We start from the raw sequence: 11177 nt of genomic DNA on the forward strand, positions 1-11177 counted from the left end.
CCTCCTTCCGCCGGCCGGGCCCCTTACGCGGCGCATGAGCCCAGATCCCTGGAAACCGGCGCTGGGCTGAGACTGCCGGTCTCGCGCAAGCGCGCACGCGCCGACGTTAATCTCGGAGCCGGCGCCAGCAGCAGCGGCTTGGGGTGTCGGCTCAAGTGGGGCCGGCTGCGCGTCTTCCAGGCTGTTCGCGCGCTAGTCGCCGCTGAGGGGCCGGCGACGCGCGAGGAGTTCTGGCGAGGAAGGTCGGTCAGTGGACATGGCCAAGGCCCGCGGTGTCCGCGTGTGGGAGCTGCAGGGCTGAGGAGAGGCCGCCCGCGACCCTCGGGAATAGTGTGAGGTGCCACTGGGGTCGCTTCACGTCAGGAAGCCCCGTCCCGGGGACGCGCGCAGGTGTCCCTGCTGCCCGTACCTGGCCGGGGTGGCCCGGAGGGGCTGGGTCTCGGCGCCTGGAGGGGCCGTGGGGCCGCCTGTTAAAGGACCCCTGGTTCGCTGACATTTGATTTTGCGTCGGGTGCCTTCTCTTCTGTTTTTTTCAGCCACTGAGATCCCTTAGTGCGTCCTGGGCACTCAGCTGTTGAGCAGGGGAACGAGTCCTGCGCTTTCTGCGCTGAGGACTCCTGGTCCGTAGGCCAGGCAGCCTCTGAGCTCCTTTCTCAACAGCAGCTTGCGATCCCTCATCCCTGGCGCTGTCATTCCCAGCTGTTTCCAGTGCCGCCTTTTTTTTTTTTTTTTTTTTTTTTTGAGATGGAGAGTTTAACTTTTTCGTCCAGGCTGGAGTGAAGTGGCACGATCTTGGCTTACTGCAACCTCTGCCTCCCGGGTTCAAGCGATTCTCCTGCCTCAGCCTCCTGAGTAGTTGGGATTACAGTCTTGCGCCACCACGCCCGGCTAATGTTTGTATTTTTAGTAGAGACGGGTTTTCACCATGTTGGTCAGGCTGGTCTCGAACTCGTGACCTCAGGTGATGCCCCGCCCCGCCCCGCCCCCCCCCCCCCCACCTCAGCCTCCCAAAATGCTGGGATTACAGGCCTGAGCCACCATTCCCGGCCTGGAGCGCCTTCTTATAAACTGGATGGTGGTTTTTGTTTTCACCTTCAAAGTCGAATCTCCCTAGTCCGTTTATTACCGGAAAGAGGTCTCCACTCAGACCCAGAGAGAGGCTTCTTGGATCTCGCGCAGGAAAGAATTCGGGGCGAGTCCACGGAGTAAAGTGAAAGCAAGTGTATTAGAGAAGTGAGAAAGCAAAAGAATGGCAGAGCAGGGCATTCCCGAAAGCGGGAGGAGGAAGGCGCCCGCCTTAGGTACAGTGCTTATTTAAATCTAAGGTAACACAGCCAAAAAAAATCCTGGGGGACATGGGCTCTACCACGAGGGCCCATGACCAAGGATCGTTCATCTTTGTTTACTGACTTTGGCAAAGATCTATATTATCTTTAAAGCGAAACCTAAACGAAGAATGCTTTTGATCTTAAGATATTGTTAGGTTTTGAAGGGAAGATGAGAGTTAAAGAACGACACACAGGTCGGGCGGTTTGGCTCACGCCTGTAATCCCAGCACTTTGGGAGGCCGAGGCGGGTGCATCACCTGAGGTCAGGAGTGCGAGACCGTCCTGGACACGGTGAAACCCCATCTCTACTAAAAATACAAAAAATTAGCCGGGCGTGGTGGCACATGCCTGTAATCTCAGCTACTTGGGAGGCTGAGGCAGGAGAATCACTTGAACCCACGAGGCGGAGGTTGCAGCGAGCCAAAATCACGCCATTGCACTCCAGCCTGGGTAATACAGTGAGACTGCCTCTCAAAAAAAAAAAAAAAAAAAAAGACAGAGGGCAGCTCAACAGCGACACAGGTATATGGCAAAAACCTACAGAGATGGGGGATCAGCTTAATGCCAGAGCCCACTGCTGCTTACAGGCTGGGGTACTTATAGGGCAGGAGGGGAATGGGCAGTATGGCTTGCCATGTGAATATACTTGCCAGTATATCCATAAAACGTTCTATGATCAGGCAGTTTGGCCCTTGTTCCCTCAGAATGTGATAGTGATGTTCCTTGCACTTTTGCCCAGCAAGGTTTGATAGGGATGTTCCTTCAATTGGGCCTTTACCCAACAGAGTTTGGTAAGAAAGTCAGGCAGTTGGGCAGGAAATTTCTCAGGACCTGAACCCCCGTGGAATGTTTCACTTTGACCATTGTCTGCGAAATGGCGGGGGGCTTAGAAAATGGTGCGGTTTGGCCGGGCGCGGTGGCTGACGCCTGTAATCCCAGCACTTTGGGAGGCCTAGGCGGGTGGATCACGAGGTCAAGAGATTGACACCATCCTGGCCCACATGGTGAAACCTCGTCTCTACTAAAAATACAAAAAATTAGCCGGGAGTGGTGGTGGGCGCCTGTAGTCCCAGCTACTCGGGAGGCTGAGGCAGGAGAATGGCGTGAACCCGGGAGGCGGAGCTTGCAGTGAGTCGAGATTGCGCCACTGCACTACAGCCTGGGCGACAGAGCGAGACTCCGTCAAAAAAAAAAAGAAAAAGAAAATGGTGCAGTTTGGACTAACAGATACAGCGACATCAAAATGTTTCCTGGGTCTGTTAAGTCCTGGGTTTGTTTAGTTAACGTTATTAATCTGTTCCTGTAACCCTAAACAATCTTGTGACTACTAAGAATGCAGCCAACAGGTCTCTGCCTGATTTTACCTACTACTTATTCAAGATGGAATTGCTCTAGTTCCAATGCCTCGGACAAACTTGCTGCTTGATCTCTAGGTTGTGACCGTGTCAGGGATAGAGGCAGCTTAGGTGGAGGTAGACTTTCTTGTACTCAACATTGAATTGTGGCTTAGTTAAAATCAGAACTTTTATTCTTGCAGTAATACAATATTGTAAGGGTAAGCAAAATGATTAACACATTTACTTCTTCATTACACATTTAGCATTGAAATAACTGATGCCTTTCTAATGCAAATAAAAAAGATTTATGTATATAATAGCACTGTAGCTGACTTGCGCCTTGCTGGATGGATTTCATTGCTGGCTAAAATGACAACTTTAAACTGGCTATAACTCAGGAGAATGGAGGCACTTTGCACACAGACATCTACCTCCATTGAATTTGGTTACTTCCTTTTAATGAAGCTCAAGTCTCACATTATGAAATACTCCTCCAAAGGTGTTAGCCACTTTTTTCCTATACTCTGCCTTTCAAAAATCCCTTTCAATTTGCTTAACCCCTGAGAGCCAAAGGACTGTGATGGTTGTTAGGCTGGGTCATTGTCATCACGTTCAGTAAGTAAATATCCAGACATGTCAGTTTACCTACTTTACCTGATTCCAAATGAGTCCATGGTGATGTGATCCTGCCTTTCTTTCTGCTGTTAGAGGTCCATGCCAGGAGCCAGCTTTGTATCAGTTTCACCACAGTGATCAAGTCATAAATGTCTCAGATCATTCAAGCCCAGTTTAACCTAGTAAAGAAAATTGCAAGATAATATTCCTGTATTCTAGCTGTGTTCTGGCCTTCATTTTAGGTAGGCTTAAACCTTGACCTGGAGTCATTCCTGTTACGATTTACCAGAAAACACCCAACAGGAAGCCTACAGAACTACACTCTGCTCCTAATGCTAAGGAATGAAAACAGGAAATGTTCTGTAATCTGCCTGGCAGTGGGGCTTTGGAGTTAATCTCCTGGCCGTATCACTTACCAGCTTGGCAGCCTTGGACAAACTGAACTCTTTGAGCTCAGTTTCCTCATCTGTAAAGTGAGGGTATATTATGTACCTTCATTTGGTTGTACAGATTAAATGTGAACACTTAGGTAAAGCACACAGTATGGGGCCGAGTAAATGGACTGTTAAATAAGACAATATCACTTGTTTTTAAGTTCCTTGGAGCTTTCTCCCCTAAACAGCTCAAAAGATTTTCATTTTTTTCTAATGCTAATATTTTTCTACTTCTTATTTTATTTTATTTTATTTATTTTTTTTTTTTTTTGAGACGGAGTCTTGCCCTGTCACCCAGGCTGGAGTGCAGTGGTGCAATCTCGGCTCACTGCAAGCTCCGCCTCCTGGGTTCACGCCATTCTCCTGCCTCAGCCTCTCCGAGTAGCTGGGACTACAGGCGCCCGCCACCACGCCCGGCTAATTTTTTTTGTATTTTTAGTAGAGACGGGGTTTCACCGTGGTCTCGATCTCCTGACCTCGTGATCCGCCCGCCTCGGCCTCCCAAAGTGCTGGGATTACAAGCGTGAGCCACCGCGCCCGGCCTACTTCTTATTTTAAAATATTTTACTGTAAAATATTTTGGCCAGGTGTCGTGGCTCACACCTGTAATCCCAACACTTTGGGAGACCAAGGCAGGAGGATTGCTTGAGCCCAGGAGTTGGAGACCAGCCTGAGCAACGTAATGAGACCTCATCTCGTCAAAAAACAAAAATGGAAAATTTTTTAAAAACAGGCCGGGCATGGTGGCTCATGCCTGTAATCCCAGCACTTTGGGAGGCCAACATGGGCAGATCGCTTGACCCCAGGAGTTTGAGACCAGCCTTGGCAACATGGCAAAACCCCATCTCTACAAAAACTATAAAAATTAGCTGGGCGTGGTGGCACGTGGTAGTTTGAGCTACTTGGGAGTGCTGACGTGGGAGGATTGCTTAACCCCGAGAGGTCGAGGTTGTAGTGAGCTGTGATTGCACCACTGCACTCCAGCCTGGGCAACAGAGCAAGACCTCGTCTCAACATAAGTAAAATATTTGTGAAATGGTAATTCAGTTTTGTTTTTTTTTTTTTTTACTGATCAAAAATATAACTTTCACCCCCACTGAGGCTTAAAAGAACAAAAACAAAAAAGTGTAGCTGACATTCAGAGGTTTTGGCTTCTAGACCGCCACTAATATTGAACTGAGTTCCTGTAATTCTGGCTAAAAGCAAAGAGCTGTGTTTTAGCCACAGCAGTTGTATTATGAGTTGGATTTATGATTTCCAGTAGGCTTTTTGAAATGTTGCTCACAGGTCAGGGACTCCCTGTCCCCACTCATAGATTCTACACTGAATCTCTTTCAATGAGAACACATTTGGCTCTGTAACAAAGACTTATGAAACTGGGATTCAACTGGATTGCCTTGAGACTTTGGGCAGAGCACATGATTTATTTTGTCCTAGAGATTCCAATCTGCAGGACTCTCAGAAACTTTCACAACTTGCATTTTTCATATTTTTTCATATTTTAGGCTTCAGTGCAGAAGGATTAAAACTAATGGCTAAGTTTTCTAATGCCATTATTTATTTTTTTCTTGAGGCTTTATGGTCACTAAAAAAGTATATGGTACGTAAAAAAACGTAAAGATACTGTGGCTTATAAAAGCATATCTTTTTTCTGAGAACAAAATTAGCCAATTAAATAATAAAACCATCAAGAGACATCACCAGTCAGTGATGACAGAGGCAAAACTTGTTCTGCATTCCGAGGAGGGAGAAATCGGTGCAAGCAGAAGTGATTAAACATTCACATCGTGGAGCTAAATGACCTCCTAGGATGGATGGGTTTTATAGAGGTGGAGAGGTGAGGGGAGGGTGCTGGATGAAATAACTGGAAAATCTCCTTTTTCTTACTATTTTTCTTCAGTCCCTTTATAGGCACAACTGCTTAAAGAAACGAGATGGGCCGGGCGCGGTGGCTCACGCTTGTAATCCCAGCACTTTGGGAGGCCGAGGCGGGCGGATCACGAGGTCAGGAGATCGAGACCACGGTGAAACCCCATCTCTACTAAAAATACAAAAAAATTAGCCGGGTGTAGTGGGGGGCGCCTGTAGTCCCAGCTACTGGGAGAGGCTGAGGCAGGAGAATGGCGCGAACCCGGGAGGCGGAGCTTGCAGTGAGCCGAGATTGTGTCACTGCACTCCAGCCTGGGAGACCGGGAGAGACTCCGTCTCAAAAAAAAAAAAGGAAACCAGATGGCCCCAGGATGGTGCCAGAGCTTCTTGACCCCTTATCAGATACCAGAGGAAGATAAGACTGCAGAGTGGAATGGGATAGGCAACCCCTAGTTGGCTTCAGATCATTATCGTGTGGTTATAATGCTAAAATTCCCTCTCCTAAAAGAAAGTCTCCACCATTTTGTGTACATGTGATGTGTGAAGACGTGTGTTTATAAATTGTGCGTGCACATTTAGAGTCTCACTTTGCACATGCTAACATTCCTCTCCTGTCCCACACCTAGCCCTAAAAACTCCATGCCTTCTAGTGTTTGGGGAGAAGGGGCATTTAGAGTAAGAGCTCCTTCCCTGGCCAGCGACTAAAACCTGGTTACCATTTACAGTTGGATGTCCTCTGTGTAAGTCGATACAAAGTGGGGAAAGAGCTGAGTTTACCAGTGATGACTGGAAGACCTTCTCTTTGAGATTTGTACCAAACCAGGTCTCAGTCCGCCTGTACCTGCTCTGTCGTTGCTTTCACTGTGTTGACCTACTTACTGCTTTACCCTTTGTGTCTGGCCCTCTCTTATACTTAGCCTTCTTTCCTCCTGTCCATCTCCACCCTCTTTCACATACTTTTTCTCAGTTTTGTGACTTTAGCAGACCTTTTCGGCTGGCCCCCAGCACATCCCATGGCCTGGCAGCAGGTGGTTTCTGCCTGGAGGGCTGAGCCATCAAAAGATTTCAAGATGTATATTTTGTAAGGCAAAGCCTGTACTCATAGATTTTGTGAAGGACCTGGTTGGGGAAACAGGATAAAAATTGGATGGGAAAAAAGTAGTAAGCAGTTTTACTGTGTGAGATATTAGTGGGCGAGATAACATTGAAGCAGTGCTTGATTAAATGCCAAATGAAGTTCCAATGGTAGCTGAGAGAAGGGAGGGGAGAGACCATTTCAGACAGGGCCTGTGTTAGTCTGCTTGCGCTGTTGTAGCAATGTAGCACAGACTGAGTGGTTTAAACAAAAGATTGATTTCCTCACCATCCTGGAGTCTGGATATCCAAGATCAAGGTGTCAGCAGGGTTAATTCCTTCTGAGGACTCTCCTTGGCTTTTAGATGGTCACTTTCTCCCTGTGTCTTCATGGTCTTCCCTCTTTATTTTGTCTGTGTCTCTAATCCCTTATGCGAACAGCAGTCAGGCTGGGCACGGTGACTCACGCCTGTAATCCCCGCGCTTTGGGAGGCTGAGACAGGAGGATCAGTTGAGGTCAGGAGTTTGAGAACAGCTGGACCAATATGTTAAAACCCCGTCTCTACTGAAAATACAAAAATTAGCCAGAAGTGGTAGCTCACGCCTGTGGTGCCAGCTACTTGGGAGGCAAAGGCAGGAGAATTGCTTGAACCTGGGGAGGGCGAGGTTGCAGTGAGCTGAGATCACACCACTGCACTCCAGCCTGGGCAACAGAGCAAGACTCCATCTCAAAAACAATTAAGGCCGGGCGCAGTGGCTCACGCCTGTAATCCTAACACTTTGGGAGGCCGAGGCAGGCAGATCACTTGAGGTTAGGAGTTCGAGACCAGCCTGGCCAACACAGTGAAACCTCATCTCTACTAAAAATACAAAAATTAGCCGGGCATGGTGGTGCACATCTGTAGTCCCAGCTACTTGGAAGGCTGAGGCAGGAGAATCACTTGAACCCAGGAGGCAGAGGTTGCAGTGAGCCGAGATTGTGCCATTGCACTCTAGCCTGGGTGACAGAGTGAGACTCCGTCTCAGACAAAAAAAATCTAATCTTAAAGTATGTACATTGTTTTAGACATAATGCTGTTGCACTTAATAGACTACTGTATAGTGTAAACATAAATTTTACATGTACTGGGAAACCAAACAGTTTGTGTGACTTGCTTTATCGAGATACTCGCTTTATTCTAGAACTGAACCTGCAATGCTCACAATATCTCCAAGGCATGCCTATATACTACAAGCACTGTTTTGCTCTCCTCAACTGTTGTGAAATCTTTAGGGGCAAGGACCCTGTCTTGTCATTCTGTTTTCTCAGTTCCTAGGTTCTTAGTACTTGCTTAATAAATATTGTCTGGAACAAATTGAAAAAGCTTTTCTTTTGGGTTCTACCAATATTTAGTCACCACAGGGGTTTCATTCCCACTGAGCATTTAAAACTCCAACCTATGCCTTATCCTATTTCCTTAATGCGTTTGGTACTGTTTTCTCACGTATAACATGAGAGAAACGTTGCCTACTCAAAGGTTTGTTGTTAGATTAGGTGGCTTGGAGGGTACGAAAGTATTTGATTAACTGTAAAGCAAAGTACAGATGTAAACTATGGTTGTTATTGTGGCAGAGAGGTTGCAATTAATAATTGGACACTAAAATCTGGTCTCCCCTTCTTCCACAGGAACAGAATTGCCATTGGGCTCAGGGAGAGATTACACTTCTTGTCTGCTTTGTTGCTAGTGTGGCCTTGTGGCCAAGCGCAGAACATGTGCAGTGATGATGGTGCAACTTCTAGGTCGTCCCCAGCATGGAAGATGAGCCCTGGGCATGGAAGATGAGCCCTGGGCATGAAAGATGAGCCCTGGGCATGGAAGATGAGCCCTGGTCCTGCAGCGGTGCTCTTTCCTCTTCTCACAAGCTGGAATGTGCATGTGCTCCTACCCAGCTTTGACCATGGGGAGAAGACAGTGCTCTGCAGTCTGGCAGAGCAACAAGGTGGAAAGGGCCTGGGTCCTTGAGTGACGTCATGAGCCCTCTCACTGTCCCAGACCTTGGGACTGTTATATGATAAGGACTTTCTGTGAGTCACTGTCTTTTAGAGTCTCTCTGTTTTAGCTGCCTGGACTTTATCCTGGATAATATGGCTGTTATCATGGGTATAGTGTTACTATGAGCCTCATCTAAGTAATTTCTACTCTGCCTTTGACCACTAAACTCATGTGGGCCAACAGTCACTTAGCATTATTTTTTCCTCAATGAAGAGGTTAAGATGGAGGGAGCAGGAGAAATTGAGGCCTGTGTTTTACCAGAAGGTGAAGGGTTGTCTTTGCCTTTCCTACATTCGTGAAGAATAATTCTAGACAAAAACATTAAGCTCATATCAAACCATCTGCTTTGTGAAGCCATGGGCTTTGCTAGAACTTTCTGTGACATGACATTTATTAACCCGAGTCTACCTGGAAGTTAGAGCTGAGGAAGTTTTCCTAGAGTGGAAAAAGTCCAATGCACTTGTAAAAGTCAGACCAAGCTCAGCTCAGATTCCAGTTTTATTAGAGGTATATCACCCTCCTGAGCCCTTATTATTTCCCCATCTGTGAAATGAGGACACTGCTCTCTCTGTCTAGGCGTTGCTGGGAAGATCACACACCACTGAGACAGAAGGTGGGGCTAGCGCAGTTCTGGGCATTTTGTACACCCCCAACAAATACTGATTTATTTCCTTCTTTTTCCTTGCTCAGAAAAAATTGGAGAAGCCTTTATTTTAAAATTCTGCCTGAATTACTTTATTTTATTTATTTATTTATTTTTTGGAGACAGAGTCTTGCTCTGTTGCCCAAGCTGGAGTGCAGTGGTGCGATCTCAGCTCACTGCAACCTCTGCCTGCTGGGTTCAAACGATTCTCCTGCCTCAGTCTCCTGAGTAGCTGGGATTACAGGAGCCCACCACCATGCCCGGCTAATTTCTGTATTTTTAGTAGAGACGGGGTTTCGCCACATTGGCCAGGCGGGTCTCGAACTCTTGATCTCACGTGATCGGACCACCTCAGCCTCCCAAATTGCTGGGATTACAGGCATGAGCCACCGTGCCCAGCCCTTGAATTACTTTAGATCCTACTTTTTAAGAAAATATTTGGCCGGGCATGGTGGCACACACCTGTAATCCCAGCACTTTGGGGGCCTGAGGTGGGTGGATCACTTGAGTCTAAGAGTTTGAGACCAGCCTGGCCAACATGGCGAAACCCTATCTCTATTAAAAATACAAAAATTAGCCGGGCATGGTGGTGGGCGCCTGTAATCCCAGCTACTCAGGAGGCTGAGGCAGGGAGAATCACTTGAACCTGGGGGGCAGAGGTTGCAGTGAGCCAAGATAGCGCCACTGTACTCCAGCCTGGGCAACAGAGCAAGACTTTGTATCAAAAAAAAAAAAAAAAAAAAAAAATATTTGATGTTCTTTTTAAAATGTATATGGTTTACAAATAAAGTTTATGAATGCTTTTACACTCCTTGTAGGCCACATTATTTTTCTGATCCCGAGGGGTGTGTATGTGTAGTTAACTCGTTACGAAAGAGAAGGTGCTAAAAGACAGCAGTCTTTAGGGTATGAAAGCAATATTGGCATTGATGAGCGAGGAGGCAAGAAAAATGGGAGGCACTAGGTAATTCTGACAATCTCAAGGCAAATGAAAGCTAGCTTGGAAAAACCACCATCAATTTTGAGTGAGATGGTGAAGCTTTAAGGCCTAGGAGGTCTGCCAAAATGAGGGTGTTATGATGGCATCCTAAAGTCTCCGTGTCTGAAGCCATAGGCAGGTCATTTCCAGAGCCACGCAGGATCCGGAAGATTCCAGGTGGTGGGTAGATACTTGCTCTACCCTCTCTGCTTCTCCTTCTTCCCTCTGGCCTCCTTTCTCCCTTTTTACTCAGTCTGCTTCCCCCCAGTCTGTCACTCTCTCAGACACATACACATACGCTCATTTGTATTCAAAGCCAGGTTCAGGCCAGGAGCAGTAGCTCACATCTGTAATCCCAGCACTTTGGGAGGCCGAGGTGGTTGGATCACTTGAGACCAGCCTGGCCAACGTGGTGAAACCCTGTCTCTACTAAAAGTACAAAAATTAGCTGTATGTGATGGCTCACGTCTGTAGTCCCAGCTACTCGAGAGGCTGAGGCTTGAACCCAGGAAGCAGAGGTTGCAGTGAGCAAAGATCACACCACTGCACTCCAGCCTGGGTGATAGAGCCAGACCCTATCTCCAGAAAAAAAAAAAAAAAAAAAAAGTCACTGGAGAATGGTAAGCCAGCCAGGGAGACTCAGGATGGTCAACTGAAGATGAAGAGAACTAGAAGGCATTTAGTGTTTCAAGAAAGGGAATGGTTAGGGGGTCCCAAATGTTGCTGAAAGGGCAGGTAAGATGAAGATTTTACAATATCTGCTGGATTCAGGAAAAAAAAAAAATTGGTCATTGGTGACCCTGGAGAAAGCCATGTGCAGAAGGGAGGGTTGGGTTGGAGCCTTTTGCAATGAATTGGGAAGTGA

General features: G+C 47.1%; 1 long non-coding RNA gene across 1 annotated transcript; it reads left to right on the forward strand.

Moving 5' to 3' along the window:
• Positions 1 to 32: 32 nt before the first annotated feature.
• LOC105740031 lies at positions 33 to 8870 on the forward strand. The gene is made up of 2 exons (XR_004030902.1): positions 33 to 242; positions 8324 to 8870. It is a non-coding gene; the product is annotated as an uncharacterized LOC105740031 (long non-coding RNA).
• Positions 8871 to 11177: the final 2307 nt, after the last annotated feature.

The sequence above is a fragment of the Nomascus leucogenys genome, chromosome 7b (genome assembly GCF_006542625.1).
Source record: "Nomascus leucogenys isolate Asia chromosome 7b, Asia_NLE_v1, whole genome shotgun sequence".
Taxonomy (NCBI): domain Eukaryota; kingdom Metazoa; phylum Chordata; class Mammalia; order Primates; family Hylobatidae; genus Nomascus; species Nomascus leucogenys.